Here is a 17,500-nt window from a genome sequence, read left to right as displayed (position 1 = left end):
GAAAGAGGAAGTTCATTCCAAATGCAAGGTCCAGAGAGAGAGAGAGAGACAGACAGACAGACAGGCAAACACAGAGAGGTAGGATGGGAGGGGGCGGAGGGGGGGGGAGGAAGGGAAGAAGGGTACGTGAATGAGTCAGCTTTTAGTGCTGAGCTATTCTTAGACCTCTTAACTTGCTTGTGGCGTAAGGGGCGTAAAGTAAAGGGAATGCCAATACCCGAACTGTGTTTAACCAATCATTACCTGTCCTACTTTTTGTAATCCAAATGGCTGGCTGAGCTTATCAGTGTTGAAACACGGTCACTTCCGAAAGAACGAATTCTAAATGTGGACTGACAGTTTATACGTAGCTGATTACTTCCCATGCCTAACCAAACATACCTTTTTAGCCCATGTATAAGCTTATGATTACTTCCCATACTTAACTGAAAATACCTATATGGCCCATGTATAAGCTTATGATTAGTTCCCATACCTAACCGAAAATACCTATATAGCCTATGTATAAGCTTAAGTATCTTAATTACATCAAAAACCATCTCACGAAAACAACAACAACAACAAAAAAAAACAACACAAACAAACAAAACAAAACAAAAAAAACAACAACAACAAAAAAACACACACCCCCTCCCCCCCCCCACCCCCCATCGATTCCTTTAACTAAACTCTACACAATTATAATTCATCCTCAAAGATGAGCACAATAGTCGAGTGCATGGTAAGAGCGTCGTACATTCAGATTGACAATCCTGGGTACTATCCCGGTATCTGTTGCATGGTTTAATTAAGGGTGTACATTTGTTTTAAATGATCTGCCAGGTCATGATAGGTTCTAAACCTGCTAATGCCTAAATCAATCCTGTTCGTGTGTATACACATGTAGATCAAACACGCACACTGTCAAGGACAGCATTTAGCGGGTTATGGAAACACAAATAATATGCACAGCATGCATGCTCACCCGCGAAAACAAAGTATGGCTGCCAAGCTAAAAACGGCCATGTGCATAAAAGCCCTGTAATAATTACGAATGAACGTGGGAGTTACGGTCCACGAACGGTGAAAAAGAGGACTTGCGTCCAGAAATACCAGTACCATGTACTGAGGTGAGGGCTTAATAAATTTGTGTTGAGGCTGGGTTTCACTAGACCTTTGGCCTATGATGCAGTGGTTCTTGTAGGTCTTTCCAAAAGACAGCAAATTGATGATAATCGGTGTTGTATGTGTGAAAGAAACTATGGGAACAGAGAGTGACATGTCAACACAATCTATTAGGGGGTGGGGGGCATCAATAAATAAACATATAAAAAAAAAAAACCGAAGAAAGAGGGGGATGGCACAGCATCATGGCGACATATGCTCACCTCAGGGAGAGCATTCCGAAATACGTATCATGGAGACTCTTTTTTTTCTTTTTTTCTTCACAGGAAACTGATACAACAGGGCTGCTAATTCGGATACATATGCATGCCAAGAATCACTTCACATCAAGAGATGAACAGGGAGCTGTCAATAACGGCCTCACTCCCCGAGTCCACGAGGGACTGATTTGAATGTATCGACATCCTGAGGATTAGCGGAAGTGTCGCCTGGCTGATCTGCAAGTGCTGTTCCCCGCTCTTTAGAGAGTCGCAGGTGCGTGAGCTTGTATAATGCTGATGACGCCATCACACTTGGCGCTACGATTAGCAAGTGCGAACAAATCATCCTTCCCCCTCCCCTCCGCCCACCTCACCCCGACCTTGTCAACAGAACCGTCTATGTGAAGAGGCGTTTTTAAGTCAGCAGATAGCTTAAATATTCAGCTGGCCAGTAGTTATAGTCTGGCAGTTGCTCGACCCATTAACATTGCAAACATCCGCAAAATACCCATTAACATCACTGGGGCTCTGATGGCGTTATTGGCCAGCCGCGAAAGTGCTTAGAACTTGCTGACAAGGGAGCTGACGTCCCCCCCACCCCTTCCTCCCACACTTCCCCCTTCCACCTCACCCCCCTTCCACCCATCCCCTCCATTCACATCATCATCATCAGCATCATCCCACCAAAGTTCCTGCCAGCGTTGTGGCTTACCTCCCTTGTCGCACGCCGTATTCAAATGAAGTCATCTGAACACCTCATTTGGCCAATCACAGTATCGACGGAAAGAGCCGAGGATCGACGGGGAAAGTCCGGGAGCCATTTGCTCGCGAATAATTGCGCATGCGGCGTTTGCCTCTTTCTTTTCAAGCCCGGACAATACTGCCACTGACAAGTCAGGAGAGAGAGAGAGAAGAACTAACAGGCCAACGTGAACAAAACACAGTACTGGGAAACTGACTTGGTTCAGAAAAAAAAGTGAGTATTTTTTTTTGTATTGCAGCTATAACTTGTTATAGGGATAAATGGAAACAGCAGCGCTGTAAGACAAGAAAAGCTAGATTCATTCCCAAAGGAAAAGAAAAAGAAAGCAACTTCTCGAAGCAGTTTTATTCATTGGTTTGCAGTCAGACTTCCATTTATCATCAGACGTGCTGACACCCGATCCTATATTCCCAAGCTTCTGTTTGAGGTAAGTCGATGAAGTGTTAGTTTACCTGTTTATTGTTATTCTGGAAACAGTAACCAACTGAAAATTACCGTATGCTTCTGTGTATCAATCTTTTGGTTGCACACACGAGGAGGTATATGATAAGAGAGCACACAAATGAATAGAACTTAGTGTCAGAACCGATTTGACAAAATGTTCTTCTTTTTTTCCCCCTCAGTGTTGTTCATCATGTAGTACATGTGATATTTCTGTCTCATGCATCTTTGTTATCAGATCCACTCTGATCGCCAGTTTTAAAACAAAATTCTTCATGGAAAAATATACACCCCCCACACCCCCCAAAAAAGAAAGAAAAAAGTACTATAGCAAAAGCAGAAGCAAGTTTTAAAAGCTTTACAAATAAAATTCATTCATAATTATGTAATTCTTAAAATGGAACAAGTAAGCACATGGGATGAAATAGAAATATGTAAAAGAGTTTTATTTTAAAATTCGTACACAAGTAAGAACATAAGATGAAGTAGAAAAAAAACCAACACTTTTATTTTTCAAAAATCGTACACAAGTTCAACCTCTTGACAAAACAAGCAGCTAAACATGCGCACAGGCTGTACGACAAAATTCTCACAGGAGATTACCGCTTTCGCTGTCAGACATGACAGGAAACAAGAATTTGACATGCACACATCTTCAATCAGGAACGGGCTGTGTTGGTGTGAACGAAATCCCAAGAAAACTAAATCATCCAAGAATGAAAAATGTCCAGTGCCAACAACCACATCGATCGCGTCTAGATAAACAATAATAGCTTCAATGATTACAAGTTCTGGTTTTGTTGTTTAGTTTATAGAAAATGGAGATATTTTTTCACTTAGATTAAAAAAAAATCTTATAACTAGTAATTTCGTTCAGTTTTCCCCCTAGAGTGTAAGTCTGACTGACAGTCCCTAGTACGAACCTGTAATTAATATATATATATATATATATATATATATATATATATATATGTGTGTGTGTGTGTGTGTGTGTGTGTGTGTGTGTGTGTGTGTAAAGATACGTTTTCATGGCTTTGTATTAGAGTGAAAAGAAATGTTAATTTCTGTTGAATGTCATCACGCTGTAGATTGTTTTTATTTCATAAAAGAAGTGAGTTGAGATGTTTACAAAACTTGCAGCATGAGACATTTTCATTCCTGCTACACCCCTTCCCTCCTCCCGCACCACCCTCACACCCTCAGCCCCTTCCTCGGCTTCCTGTCACAAAATCTCTGTAATCCCCCTTTTATCCCCTCTTGTTCTTCCTCCACTGTCTCGCTGTTGTCTCGGTTAGTGCAACTACTTTATGTTGATTTAACTCACTTAGTACGGCCAGTCCTCTCTTCTCCTCTACACAGACCCCTCGGATGTCCAGTGGGTGTCTGAATGACCCAACCTTTAGCTTCCATCGTCAGAATTGTGGTATTCTTTGTCAACATTCACCTCTTCAGTATAAGAGCCTTCCGCGTGCAATATTTTGATGGTGGTAATTGGGGTGAAACGCTGTTAACGTCGTCTCTTTCGCCGTTCGTATGGAGAGAGTTAAAGGCTGAATGAACTGGTATGGACACATTAAAACCAATCAACCATCACACCTTGCATATTTGGGCTGAATACCAGGAATACTTAAAAGAAAAACAAAAAACAAACCAAACTCCTCTCCTACCTTTTGAAACAATAACATTCAAATATGAAAATTAGCACTTTAACGAAAAGTCTGCAATCATCAATGTGTGTGAAGAGATATAAGAAACATGCCCCCCTTCAATAAAGAAAAGAAAAAGAAATGTTAAAAAGTAACATGAACTCCTGCGGTTGTTGAGTGGTTGTTAACTGTAATGTACGACTTGATTCTTTATACAGACGTGAGACTTTACAGCACAGAGTATCGATAAAATATTTATTTCAACCTTTACACGGATGACAGCAGCATGCACGGACGTGTCCTGTACACTAAGGCATCTGTGAGAACGCATTCTATTATAGGAACATGAACAGAGCTATCAAGGTATAGCGATTGCGCTATTCAAAACAACAAATAAAAAAAACAAAAATGAAAAACGTTTCCAGAGCAAAAGAGTCACCAGAGTTTGAGCAGATTTGTTTCCACACAAAAACAAAAAATAAGGAAACAAAACGACAACAACACTGTTCACTCTACAGAACAGAACATAGCACATATATAAAAATCTGTTCTTACATTTGTCCATACGGCTGTTCATACATCCATTCATACATAAAAAACAAAATAGGTTGGTTTGGAACTGCTGTGAGTAACCGGGCAGATTGCTTGATTGATATGGATACTTAAATAACACCTATCCTCTGTCAGAGGCCAAGCTCTAAGGCTTTACAAACACGGGAGTCATTTCTTCTTCTTCTTCTTCTTCTGCGTTCGTGGGCTGCAACTCCCACGTTCACTCGTATGCACACGAGTGGGCTTTTACGTGTATGACCGTTTTTACCCCGCAATATAGGCAGCCATACTCCGCTTTCGGGGGTGTGCATGCTGGGAATGTTCTTGTTTCCGTAACCCACCGAACGCTGACATGGATTACAGGATCTCTAACGTGCGTATTTGATCTTCTGCTTGCATATACACACGAAGGGGGTTCAGGCACTAGCAGGTCTGCACATATATTGACCTGGGAGATCGTAAAAATCTCCACCCTTTACCCACCAGGCGCCGTCACCGTGATTCGAACCCGGGACCCTGAGATTGAAAGTCCAACGCTTTAACCACTGGGCTATTGCGCCCGTCACGGGAGTCATTTGAATAACATACTGCCTGCATGGGTAGAACCAAGGGACAGCTGCCTTTAGGTGCTCATCATTTGTTTCCTGTGTCATGCAGTCAGGTTTCAGTCAAGCAGTCACACACGCGCAGGCATATAAATACACACGAACACACACACAAACACACACGCGCTTCTCGCGCAGTCATGTATATTTGAGTGGATATTACCATGATAGTTTGTTGGGGTCAACTCTTTTTTTTGTCGTGAGTTCCTTTACGTGCGCTGAGTGCATGCTACACACGGGACCTCGGTTTATCGTCACACCCGACTGGTTGACGTGCAGACCACCACTGAAGGTCTTGTAGAGGGAGAGAAAAATGATGCCAAGCTTAGGATTTGATCCCGCGCGCTTAGGTTCTCTTGCTTCCTAGGCGGACACGTTACCACTACACCACCACGTGTTTGAGTTTGGGATAAATGCCCATTTGTCTCTGACATGTGTGCAGTGAACGACGCTGAACCTTTTGTATGTTTTTAATGAATAGTTTTTATTCCTTCAAATGTCTCTTAGCTGATCAGTGTGTAGTACTATTGTGACTGATTATGAGCACATTGCCACATACCATGTCGTTGTATGATGTATTTAACATTGCCATGTGCCCCATGGGAGTTTCCCGTGTCTTGTCCAGCAAAAGCAGCACTAGCTTGAATCCAATTTCTGCTGAATCTGTGTTTTACACGGGCTGCGCATTCATTATCGTGCAGCGCATATGGATAGCATTTTCCGCGGGCAACAATGCTCGCCTTTAGCCCAAGCAGTCGCCCCGGAAACAAGCCTGAGTTTTTGGTTGATGTTCTTTCGAGGGAGGAAGGTGGCAGAATGGTTAAGACGTTCAGCTGCTATTACAGAGAGTCCGTGAGAGTGTGAGTTCGAATCCCGCTCTCGCCCTTTCTCCTACGTTTGACTGGAAAATCAAACTGAGCGTTAAGTCTTAAGATGAGACCATAAACCGAGGTTCCGTGTGCAGCACGCACTTGGCGCACAGAAAAAGAACCCATGGCAACGAGAGTGTTGTCCTCTGGCGAAATTATGTAAAAAGAAATCCACTCTGATAGGTACTCAAATAAGCATGCACTCAAGGCCTGACAAGCGCGTTGGGTTATGCTGCTGTCAGGCATCTGTCTAGCACATGTGAAGTAGCGTGTATGGATTTGTCCGAACACAGTGACGCCTCCTTGAGAAATTTGAAATTGAAACTGAAGCTCTTTCGCCCACATTGAAAAATGTCTTGACTTCGGTGTTTAACTTTTCACCATTGGACGTCTTTCGTCCATACGGAAACCTGTGACATTGGAAGCTCCAGATCCCGCTGAATTTTCTTTATCACCATTTTTGTTTCGTCTTGGCCTGAATTAGGTGGGTAGATTGTAAAAGCATACTGCAGACTGGAAACAATAGAAAACCTTACGAGTGATCCCCGATGTGATAAGGAAAGAAACAAGGAAACAAAAGAAAAGAAGGAAACGGGGGAAAAGCTGTTGAACAGGTAAAACAAACACCCCTCCCCTGCCCCCACTTAAACTGGAAATAAACAACAAATATCAGGGAAATGAAACAAAGATGAAAAGGAAAATCATCACAATGCAAAAAAAGAAAAGAAAAAAAGAAAAGAAAAAAGAAATAGGTCTTCAAAAGAGAATGAAGGAAAGAAAGAAAGAGGATAGAAAAGCAGACACTAAAAATGAAAGGACGGTGGTGGATGGGTGAATGGATGGATAGAAGGATGTATGGATAGAAAGATGGATGGACGGATGGTGGATGGATGGATGAATGGATAGAAAGATGGATGGACGGATGGCGGATGGATGGATGGATGGATAGAAAGATGGATGGACGGATGGTGGATGGATGGATAGAAAGATGGATGGACGGATGGCGGATAGATGGATAGAAAGATGGATGGACGGATGGCGGATGGATGGATGGATGGATAGAAAGATGGATGGACGGATGGTGGACGCATGGATAGAAAGATGGATGGATGGATGGATGGATAGACATACGGACGGGTAGATGGGTGGGAGGGTGGGGTGGGCTGATACACGAACAAAACGAATGAATAAATGACCAGCTGAAGATCACTGCCTCATTCCTTCATTTGAGCATTAATCTGTGCGTTGGCTGCATGTCTTTCTTCATCCAGCCACAGTCAAGACCCCCCCAAAAGATGAGCGACATCAAATACTGAACTACACACTCGTCAAAGCTGGTCCTCGTCGTCTGACTTTGGCCTCTCTCTGTCTCTGCCAGTCTCTGTCTCTCCGTCTGATCTGACTCTGTCTATCTCTCTACCTCTGACTCAATGTGTGTGTGTGTGTGTGTGTGTGTGTGTGTGTGTGTGTGTGTGTGTGTGTGTGAGAGAGAGAGAGAGAGAGAGAGAGGGTTGTGTTGTGTGTGTGTCTTCCTGCCTGTCTGCCTAGTGTGTCTAACTTTTTTTTCTTACCTTTCCTTGCCTGCCTTTTCTTTTCCCTCTTTTTTTTTTTTAAGGGTTCAGTGTGATTGTGATATGATGGACATTAAGCCCGGGTGCCATTAATCTTGAATATGAGCTTTCCTAAAAATCTTGGACCAGTAATAGGCTTCTATTAATGCACAGGGCGGCTCAAAGGAATGGCAGATTGGTTGGCCAGCTCTGATTTTCTCCTCGTTCGACACACGTTCACTGCAACTTCCTCCCTCTTTCTGTCTTCTTCAAGCTCTCTCTCTCTCTCTCTCTCTCTCTCTCTCTCCCTGTGTGTGTGTGTGTGTGTTCTTCTCTACCTCCTTCACTATACAGTTGACTATGCAACACTCTCTTTCTCCCCATTACAGTCTGTCCTCTCTCTGTATCGCTTTCTCTTTCTCTGTACGGTGTGTGTGTGTGTGTGTGTGTGTGTGTGTGTGTTCTTATTTCCCTCTCTCACTATACAGTTGACTATACAACACTCTTTCTCCCCATTAGTCTGTCCTCTTTCTGTATCTCTCTCTCTCTCTCTGCCTGTGTATCTTTATATCTCCTCTCTCTCTCTCTCTCTCTCTCTCTCTCTCTCTCTCTCTCTCTCGCGCGCGCGCGCGCGCGTGTGTGTGTATGTATGTGTATGCATGCGTGCTTGCGCGCCCGCGCGCGCGCATGTGTTTTCCTGTTTCTCCCTCTGCCTGTGTCATTGTCTCTGTGTCTGTCACTCTTTCTGTGTCTATCTTTGTATCTTTCTATTCATCTCTCCTCTCTTTACTCCCCTCTCTATCCCCCCCCTCCCCCTATGCCGTCTGTCCCCGTTCTCTGATCACGTGATCGATTTGGTCGTCTTAGTCTTTGTTCCATTTGGAAATTAACAAATAATGAGGCCAGGAGATGAAATGGTTAACAAATAGTAAAGAGTGGTAACTCTCTCCATTACACAAGGTACACAACTTCAAGTCAGTGATGCTTACGCTACCGATTCAGCTAGTGGTTTGGTATAAGGACAGGCCCAGCGCTTCCTTTTTTGAGGAAGTGTCTGGGTTTGTTCCAATGTACCTTTTATTTACCTGTGTGCTAGCTGAATCGGTAGCGTAAGCATCACCGACTTGAAGTTGTGTACATTTTGTTCCATTTGGATTTGATGCTAAGGCAAGAACTATGCTGGTGGTATTTGTTTATAATCTGAGTGAATTCAAAAACTTATCTCAGCGTGCCTTATTCCAACTCCTGTGTACTTTGCAGTCAAGCTGATGACAAGATAGGTTCACCAGACCAAACGGCTTTCTGACCTCTGGTAGAGAGAACTGGGCATGTTTTGCACACTACGGACAAAGAGAAAATAACCCCAAAACTTGCCTAAAAAACAAAACAACAACAACAACAAAACAGTTCATACTTTAGTCGTATTATACGAACATATTCAACAATATCACACCACACCCCCATTCTTTCCAACAAACAAACAAAATCCAGACATTTCTCTAGTTATGTAGGCTAGGCACTATTCTAATCAAAGCACAGCAGCGATGGAAAAAAAATGTAACAACTGGCATACATCAGCAGAACTTTCATTCACACACACACACACACACACACACACACACACACACACACACACACACACACACACACACACATCAGTCTTCCCCATCCATCCTGTTTTCATTCTCTAACTCGCCCCTCCTTAATTACTTACTCTTCACGAGTATTTACAAGTTCAGATAGAACGCTAATCATTATATACAAAGCCGCTTGGGGTTTTTGGAAGTTGTAAATATAAAGCACACACAGCCAGCGACCCGAAGCAGACGAGCAATCAAGATTAGCTGGAACGCGTTGCAGGTCTCGTTAAATCACGCTGTTCTTTTTCTCTGGCAAGGCATTCATATTTATAGCATGGTGAAGAATTTTTGCATCTCTCTGGTCATTGTTTCACTGCGGAAGAAATGACAGAATGGTGAAGATGCTTATCTGCAAATAGTGTCCGTGGGGGTCTGGGTTCGAATACTGGCCTCGCCCTTTCTCCCATGTTTAACTGGAAAATAAAAAAAAAGAGCGTCTAGGCATTCGGATGAGTTGATGAACCGAGGCCCCGTGTACAGAACGCACGTGGTTCGATCCAGATCATGTATTTGCTTACCATCAGAAACGAGTGTTTGTAGAACCGAAAGATGTGTGCTTGAAACGGAACAGTTCCATCTAAGCAGCTCACATCGATCGGCATTTCGATTCTTACACACATAATACTGGACTATCAAGGTTTTAAACTTTTTCATCGCGACTTTTTGGTTCCGATAAATGGTAACAAAAAGTCCAACTGATACACGATAATCACTCGGGATCAGACGCGTTTATTCTATTTTCCTCGACTTGTCAAGTGTGCACATTACGAAAGTTACTGACTGGCAGTAAGCCTGTTCGAACATTTCTTAGCACTATTTCTTTGGCATGAACGCTAAAAAAAAAAAGAAAAAAGAAAAGAAAAGCCCCAAAAACAAAAAACAACTAGAATGCTTCTCATTGTTCGAATCCGTGAACATGCACGCTCATTAAAAAACAAACAAACAACAACAACAACAACAAAAAACCCCACAAAAAACCAAACAAACAAAAACAAAAAACCTGCGAACTTGCCGTTTCTTTGTTTGCACCGAACAGTAAATGTAGAAACTGGGAAAGCAGAGACGGGTTCTCGTGGTAACATCAGACGCGCACGGTGGTTCATGGACACTATGAAGAAAGTGATATAAGGCCTTGCGCAAACCCTAAATAAAATCTTGTGGCCTCGTTCGCCTCCTTCCAATAATATATAATTCATTATCACCCCGAGCTTCCGTTGCAATCAGTGCATCAGCTGGATATGCATATTTGCGAATCACACTTCAGTGTCACTTTTACTGACAGGCGATCACTTGGGCGAATGTAGATAGTGTACGATCTTCACGTCGCGTGTAAAACACAATAGCCTTTGCCATGAGTCATATTTTAGAATGTAATGTTTATGATGAATTGTTGTCTCGTTCGTCATTTATCAGATGGATTCCCCCGTCTCCTCGACAAAGGCGGCAGTACATTGCAGGTCCTCCAGTCCTCCGTAGAGCTTCCGGGCCGCTGGGATTGGGTCGGGCCAGGCTTTCTCTCGGGGCGCTTGGCGGAGCGGGCAGGACTGCAGCAGATGTTCTTTTGTCTGGCACTGCTCTGTGTCGCCGATACGGAGTTTCGTGTATAGGTGGTGTTTCAGGCGGTTGTGGCCTGTCCTGAGCCTGAAAATGGCTACCTGCTCTCGACGAGTCAGCAGGTAGTACAGGTCTGCTCTGTTGTGGCATGGATGCTGCTGCTTCCACTTGTTCTGCAGCTTGGCCTTAATGATGGCCTTGGATTCAGAGTAGTTTATGTAGATGGTGTACGATCTTCACATCGCGTGTAAAACACAATAGCCTTTGCCGTGAGTCATATTAATATTTTTAGAATGTAATGTTTATGATGAGTGAGATCCGTTATAAAAAATAATCCCTATAGTACATTGACTGATTCCCCATTACTTGACAGACCACTTCTCTTTATAACAGACGTATGCTACAATGTAGCTTCAATGTAGAGCATAAGTATTTCCTTTCTGAACTATAAATGAAAACAAATACAGTTAAAGAAAAAGCATTTCATCAACAGCAAACAAGTACATTAAGTCTGGCCCCTACAAGGGAACACAACATCAACCTAATGCAGCGCTTCGTGCACACAGCTAACTGAAAGGCATAGACGAACAAACACAGGAACTTCCTACGGAAAAAAAGCAACAACAACAGCAACAACATAAAACAAACACCAAATCCCCCTGAATCACAAGAGAACCTGATAACCAAATGTGAACATCCGCTATAAGCGGATTATATCTGTGCTGCTCTCTGAAAATACTTTGAACTTGTCCTTCAATCCCATATTGTATAATTGTGGTTATGGTTAACTAAGCCTGATGTTAGTATGTCCGAAGCTTGCAAGGTCTCAAATAGCTGGGCCATGTTCAGAGGATGGAGGAGGGACACTGGGCATGAAGAGGAGTGGTGGCCTGCTGGTAACGCGTCCGCTTAGGAAGCGAGAGAATCTGAGGACACGGGATCAAGTCCTTCTCTCGCCAGTATTTTCTTCCCCTCGACAAGACCTTGAGTGGTGGTCTGGGCTCTAGTCATTCGGATGAGACGATAAGGCGAGGTCCCGTATGTAGTTTGTGTATAGCGCACGTGAAAGACGTCCCACGAAAACAGAAGGGTTGTTCACTGGCAAAATTATGTAGGAGAAAAAATGACTTTGGTTGGAAAAACAATTATACTTGCAGGCAGAAAAGAGGTAGTGCTGCACTGTAGCAATCGCTCTCCGTGTGCGTGTGTGTGTGTGTGTGTGTGTGTGTGTGTGTGTGTGTGTGTGAGAGAGAGAGAGAGAGAAAGAGAGAGAGAGAGAGAGAGAGAGAGAGAGAGAGAGAGAGAGAGAGAGTCAATGTCCTGTCTTTCACACTTTCCGAAATGTTTTCATCAACTATGATCAAACGGATGAAACGAAAGATAGCGTTGTAAGAAATCCCCGTCTTTGACCACCTGTGTAAACAGGTGACCAAAGAAGTGCCACCTTGTTGGGGTGGGAGCTGAGGGGTGAGTAGTGGTGGCTGGCGAAGCTATGGACCCCTAGAGCTATGCTGGTGGGAGCTTATGTTCCTGGGACGGCCACCTGCGAGAGCCGGACAGGTCGAAGGGGAGAGGCCAGTCAAAGAGCGATCCACAGGTCCTGAAGGCTGGGGGGTTGAGCACAGGGCGAACAGCCCGGTCACATGAAATACAAAGTGTTTCGGAAACACCAACAGACATCGCTGCCCTACGTGCGAGAGAGAACGATGGCCACTAAGCAAGCCAGCAAGCAAGCAAGGAAGCAAGCAAACAAGCAAGCGAGTAAAATAAGTGACATAAACTTCACGTGAAACTATTAATGACCTACCCATCTGAACTCCACTTCAACTTCGATATGGTGATGCTTCTTTCTTTCTTTCTTTTTTGTCCTTTATTGGTGGCTGGATGGAAAAAAAATCACTGATTGCTTACTCAACTACCATCAGAAAATAACTATTTTTTTTAACCAATTTCCATTCTGTTTCTCTCTCCGTGTCTCTGCCTGTCTGTCTCTGTCTCTGTCTGTCTGTCTGTCTGTCTGTCTGTCTGTCTGTGTCTTTTTCTCTACCTCACTTTGCCTTTCTCTCTTTTATTCTCCTTCTTTTTTTTTAAATATTGTTTTTGCCCTTTTCTATTCTTGTTCATCTATTTGTATTTGTGTGTGTGTTTTTTTTGGTTGTTGTTGAAAGGTTGACCTTTAGAGCCAATCAATTAAAATCAACGTAAAACTTCACACATTATGCCCCCCCCCCCCTCTCTCTCCGTCTTTCTATCTGTCTCTCTGTCTGTCTCTGTCTCGGTCTTGATGTCTTTCTTTCATCTTTATTTGGGAGGAGGGGGGGAGGGAGGGGGGCTGTGGATTTATTTCTCACTTATCAAATCACGTGAGAACATCAACAGGTGCAAATTCAATGTCCAGGGAGACGTAGGGAGGTCCAAAGGAAATGTAATTTCTCTTTCTTCAGAGGTCAGAATGAAGAACACAGAACAGGTGTTGGTTTTTTTTTTTTCAATATTTGTTGTCGTGCTACCTTGAAATGTTTCCAAAGGTCCAGGAAGAGGACTTAGCCACAGTATTAAACATAAAATAGAAAACCTAAACATGGCGCACAAATAGAATTGAAAACAAAGTATTTCTCATAGGTCTGGAATAGAATATGGAATAGAAACTCATGTGAACAATGGGGCGTACGTCAGGAAAAGCGAAAGTAGAACTGTTCAGCACCAGAAACAAAATACAATAAACAGAAACAGTTTCTCAAAGCCCTCATCATTAACAAAACAGGGTTGACAAAATTGTTGACATAGCTCTGGTGAAACTATTATCACACTGAAGGGGAAAACTAGCCCAAGTCAAGCGAATCAATGCAGGTGTTGATTAAATCAAGCTAAAACCAAATGAAAAACAACAATAACAACAACAAACCAACCAACCAACCAACCAACCAACAACAACAACAACAACAAAAAAACCCAGCAAAGGTTCTGCTCTACTTAAACGCTTCACATGTTTAAGCGAGCAGAATGATTAGTTTATAGAAGATGAAAACACGCATTAGAAAAGCCGATGAAATAGAAACTCCTCTTGACCGATTTGTTTTCAGCATGAAACTTCTTCATGTGAAAAAAAAAAAAAAAAATCCTTTGTGTCTTTTGTTGTCAACAATCCTGGATACTTCCCTTCTTTCCTAATTTATGGGCGGATTTAAAAATGGAAATGAAAACTTTAGATGGTTATTAAAACAAAACAACCTCGCTTACTTGCACACGCACACACACACACACACACACACGCACACGCGCGCGCGCGCGCACGCACAGAGAGAATGAATGAATGAATGAATGAATGAATGAATGAATGAATGAATATTAGCACTTTGGCCGACTTACACATCTGCCGTTGTTCTAAGAGACACAAAAACATGTACGCATATACATGTAGAGAGAGAGAGAAAGAGAGAGAGAGAGAGAGAGAGAGAGAGAGAGAATTTGAAAAAGAAATTAAAAGAAAGATTCTGATGTGTGGGTTTTAGATTTTTATTCTTTTTTTTTCCCTTGTCGGTTCATTGCCGAAGCCTTTCGTATACAACAGAATAAATCGAATTTGATCATCAGCATGAAGGAATCTTAATCTGACTTGAAAATCACGCCCCCCCCCACCCCCCGCACCCACTACCCCCCCACTTCCACACCCAAAAACAGTTTCTATTTCATTCTCTTCTCTGTGATCTTCCGGAGATCAGGAGCAATTTGTTTATGGAGTCAAGTTAACGATTAAAAAAAAATTAAAAAAAGAGGAAGTTTCACGTTGCATTTTAGGTTCTTTGTCCATCATCCCACACACTTTCTGTTTTTCCACTGTAGTCCTTGCTCCTTTTCCTTGACTGATTATCAGTTCGTAAATGAACATTCAATAAAGCGAGAAAGAATTTTCGTTTTACAACATTTGTCTGTCTGTCTCATTAAAATTCATCTCTCTCTCTCTCTCCTCAAGGCCTGACTAAGCGCGTTGGGCTACGCCGCTGGTCAGGCATCTGCTTGGCAGATGTGGTGTAGCGTATATGGATTTGTCCGAACGCAGTGACGCCTCCTTGAGCTACTGAAACTGAAACTGAAACTCTCTCTCTCAGTTCCTCTCTCTCTCTCTTTCTCGCTTTTTTTCTCTGTCTCTGTTCCCCACTCTCTCTCCCCTCTCTCTCTATCTTTGTTAGTCTCTTTCTGTCTCTCTATTTCTTTAACTGTCTGTCTCTGTCTCTCCCCCCACCCCTCTCTATCTGATTCGTGTGATTAGTGTGTTTGCAAGTTTTGCCACCTTATCTGTTTTGCTTTTGTTTACAGTTCATTTACTTCGCTAAGCTTATATAACACCATATAAATATTAGCAAAAATATGTACACCACCTACAAAAACAACATCAAGAAAGTGGACGCAAACATTTCTACATTTGTCAAAATACAGCGTTTAAACACAGCAGTCGCTATAAATTGTAACGCTTGGAAAAAACCCTCACTTTGAATTTTACGAACTTGGAGAAAGACATCGAGCGAGCGAGAGAGAGAGAGAGAGAGAGAGAGAGAGAGAGAGATTACGATGATTTGCGCTGTGCATTTCTTTGTGCAGTCCCTGGTTTAAATTGGGTCTACACTACACAATACCAAATGATGATAAAGACATAAGCATGGCGGTAATGAAAGAAAAATACACATAAACAAATCAAGACTAATGTTGTTGGGTTAGGAAAGAAAAGGGAGAGAGAGAGAGAGAGAGAGGGTGGGGGAGGCAGAGAGGGAGAGAAAGAGAGATAGAGAGGGCGTGAGGCAGAGATAGGGAGATAGAGAATTGGTGAGGCAGAGATAGGGAGATAAGAGAGGGGCGAGGCAGAGATAGAGAGATAGAGAGGGGTGATGCAGAGATAGGGAGATAGAAAGAGTGTGTGTCAGAGATAGGGAGATAGATACAGAGGGGGTGATGCAGAGATAGGGAGATAGAAAGAGTGTGTGTCAGAGATAGGGAGATAGAGAGGGGATGAGGCAGAGATAGGGACAGAGAGAGGGGGTGAGACAGAGATAGAGAGAGAGATAGGGGGTGAGGCAGAGATAGGGAGATAGAGAGGGGGTGAGGCAGAGATAAGGAGATAGATAGAGAGGGGGTGAGGCAGAGTTAGGGAGATAGCGGGGTGAGGCAGAGATAGGGAGATAGATAGAGAGGGGGTGAGGCAGAGTTAGGGAGATAGAGAGCGGGGTGAGGCAGAGATAGGGAGATAGATAGAGAGACGTGAGGCAGAGATAGGGAGATAGAGAGGGGTGATGCAGAGATAGGGAGACAGAGAGGAGTGAGGCAGAGATAGGGAGATAGATAGAGAGGGGGTGAGGCAGATAGAGAGATAGAGAGGGGGTGAGGCAGAGTTAGGGAGATAGAGAGGGAGTGAGGCAAAGATAGGGAGATAGATAGAGAGGGAGTGAGGCAGAGATAGGGAGATAGATAGAGAGGGGTGAGGCAGAGATAGGGAGATAGATAGAGAGGGGTGAGGCAGAGATAGGGAGATAGATAGAGAGGGGTGAGGCAGAGATAGGGAGATAGATAGAGAGGGGTGAGGCAGAGATAGGGAGATAGATAGAGAAGGGTGAGGCAGAGATAGGGAGATAGAGAGGGGTGAGGCAGAGATAGGGAGATATAGAGGGGGGTGAGGCAGAGATAGGGAGATAGGGGGTGAGGCAGAGATAGGGAGATAGAGAGGGGCGATGCAGAGATAGGGAGAGAGAGAGGGGGGGTGAGGCAGAGTTAGGGAGATAGAGAAGAGGTGAGGAAGAGATAGGGAGATAGATAGAGAAGGGGTGAGGCAGACAGACAGACAGAGAGAGAGAGAGAGAGAGAGAGAGAGAGAGAGAGAGAGAGAGCACTGAAAAAAATTTCATGTCATTAGCAATACTGTCTTGGCGACATGAAGTGAAAATGAGAACAACAGCGAAAAAAGAAAAAAAAGAAGAAAAAATTAGAAAAAGAACCTCCCCCAAAATAAAATAAATACACAAGTAAATAAGAAATGAAAACCAAAATAAAATGTCCATACAACAGAAAAAAAAGAAGCCAAGAATCCTAATAAACCGCACAGAGGGAGAGACCGAGAGAGCGAGCGAGCGAGAGAGAGAGAGAGAGAGAGAGAGAGAGAGAGAGAGATGCGGATGCAGATGATTTATTCATATATAAAGACCACTGCCCCTCATGAAGGGGTACAATATACAAACAAGCACAGTCAATCATGAAAATTATGAAGTTGCAGCAGATCTGAATTGCAATGCCTTGTACAAATATATTGTCTAAATCCCTATGACGCTTTCTCTTCCAGACGCCGGAAATACACTTAAAAGAAATTGATTGTGATATCTAAACAAAAACGAAAACAAAAACAAACAAACAAACAAAGTAGGTGGGATATATTGTACTCTCAAACTAGTTACAGCAGGACAACATGAAACAAAATGTAGGTCATCTTCATTTCCACTTTTGCACAACGGACACATTAAATCAAGGGGAGAG

The 17,500-nt window shown here is 43.1% G+C and overlaps 1 protein-coding gene across 3 annotated transcripts in view; it reads left to right on the top strand.

Moving 5' to 3' along the window:
- Nucleotides 1-2,207: 2,207 nt before the first annotated feature.
- LOC143293565 (sensorin-A-like) overlaps nucleotides 2,208-17,500 on the top strand; it is a 54,240-nt gene continuing 38,947 nt past the window's right edge. The window contains exon 1 of one of the 3 annotated variants that reach the window (XM_076604546.1): nucleotides 2,208-2,340. The gene's annotated coding sequence lies outside the window, so the exon portion shown is untranslated. Of the gene's footprint in view, nucleotides 2,341-2,407; nucleotides 2,555-17,500 lie in introns of those variants that run through there. The other 2 variants (XM_076604554.1, XM_076604564.1) reach the window with 2 other exon arrangements.

Source organism: Babylonia areolata, chromosome 1 (assembly GCF_041734735.1).
Source record: "Babylonia areolata isolate BAREFJ2019XMU chromosome 1, ASM4173473v1, whole genome shotgun sequence".
Classification (NCBI taxonomy): Eukaryota; Metazoa; Mollusca; class Gastropoda; order Neogastropoda; family Buccinidae; genus Babylonia; species Babylonia areolata.
The sequence above is the reverse complement of the archived record's forward strand: the minus strand, read 5'-3'. Positions and strand labels throughout refer to the sequence as shown.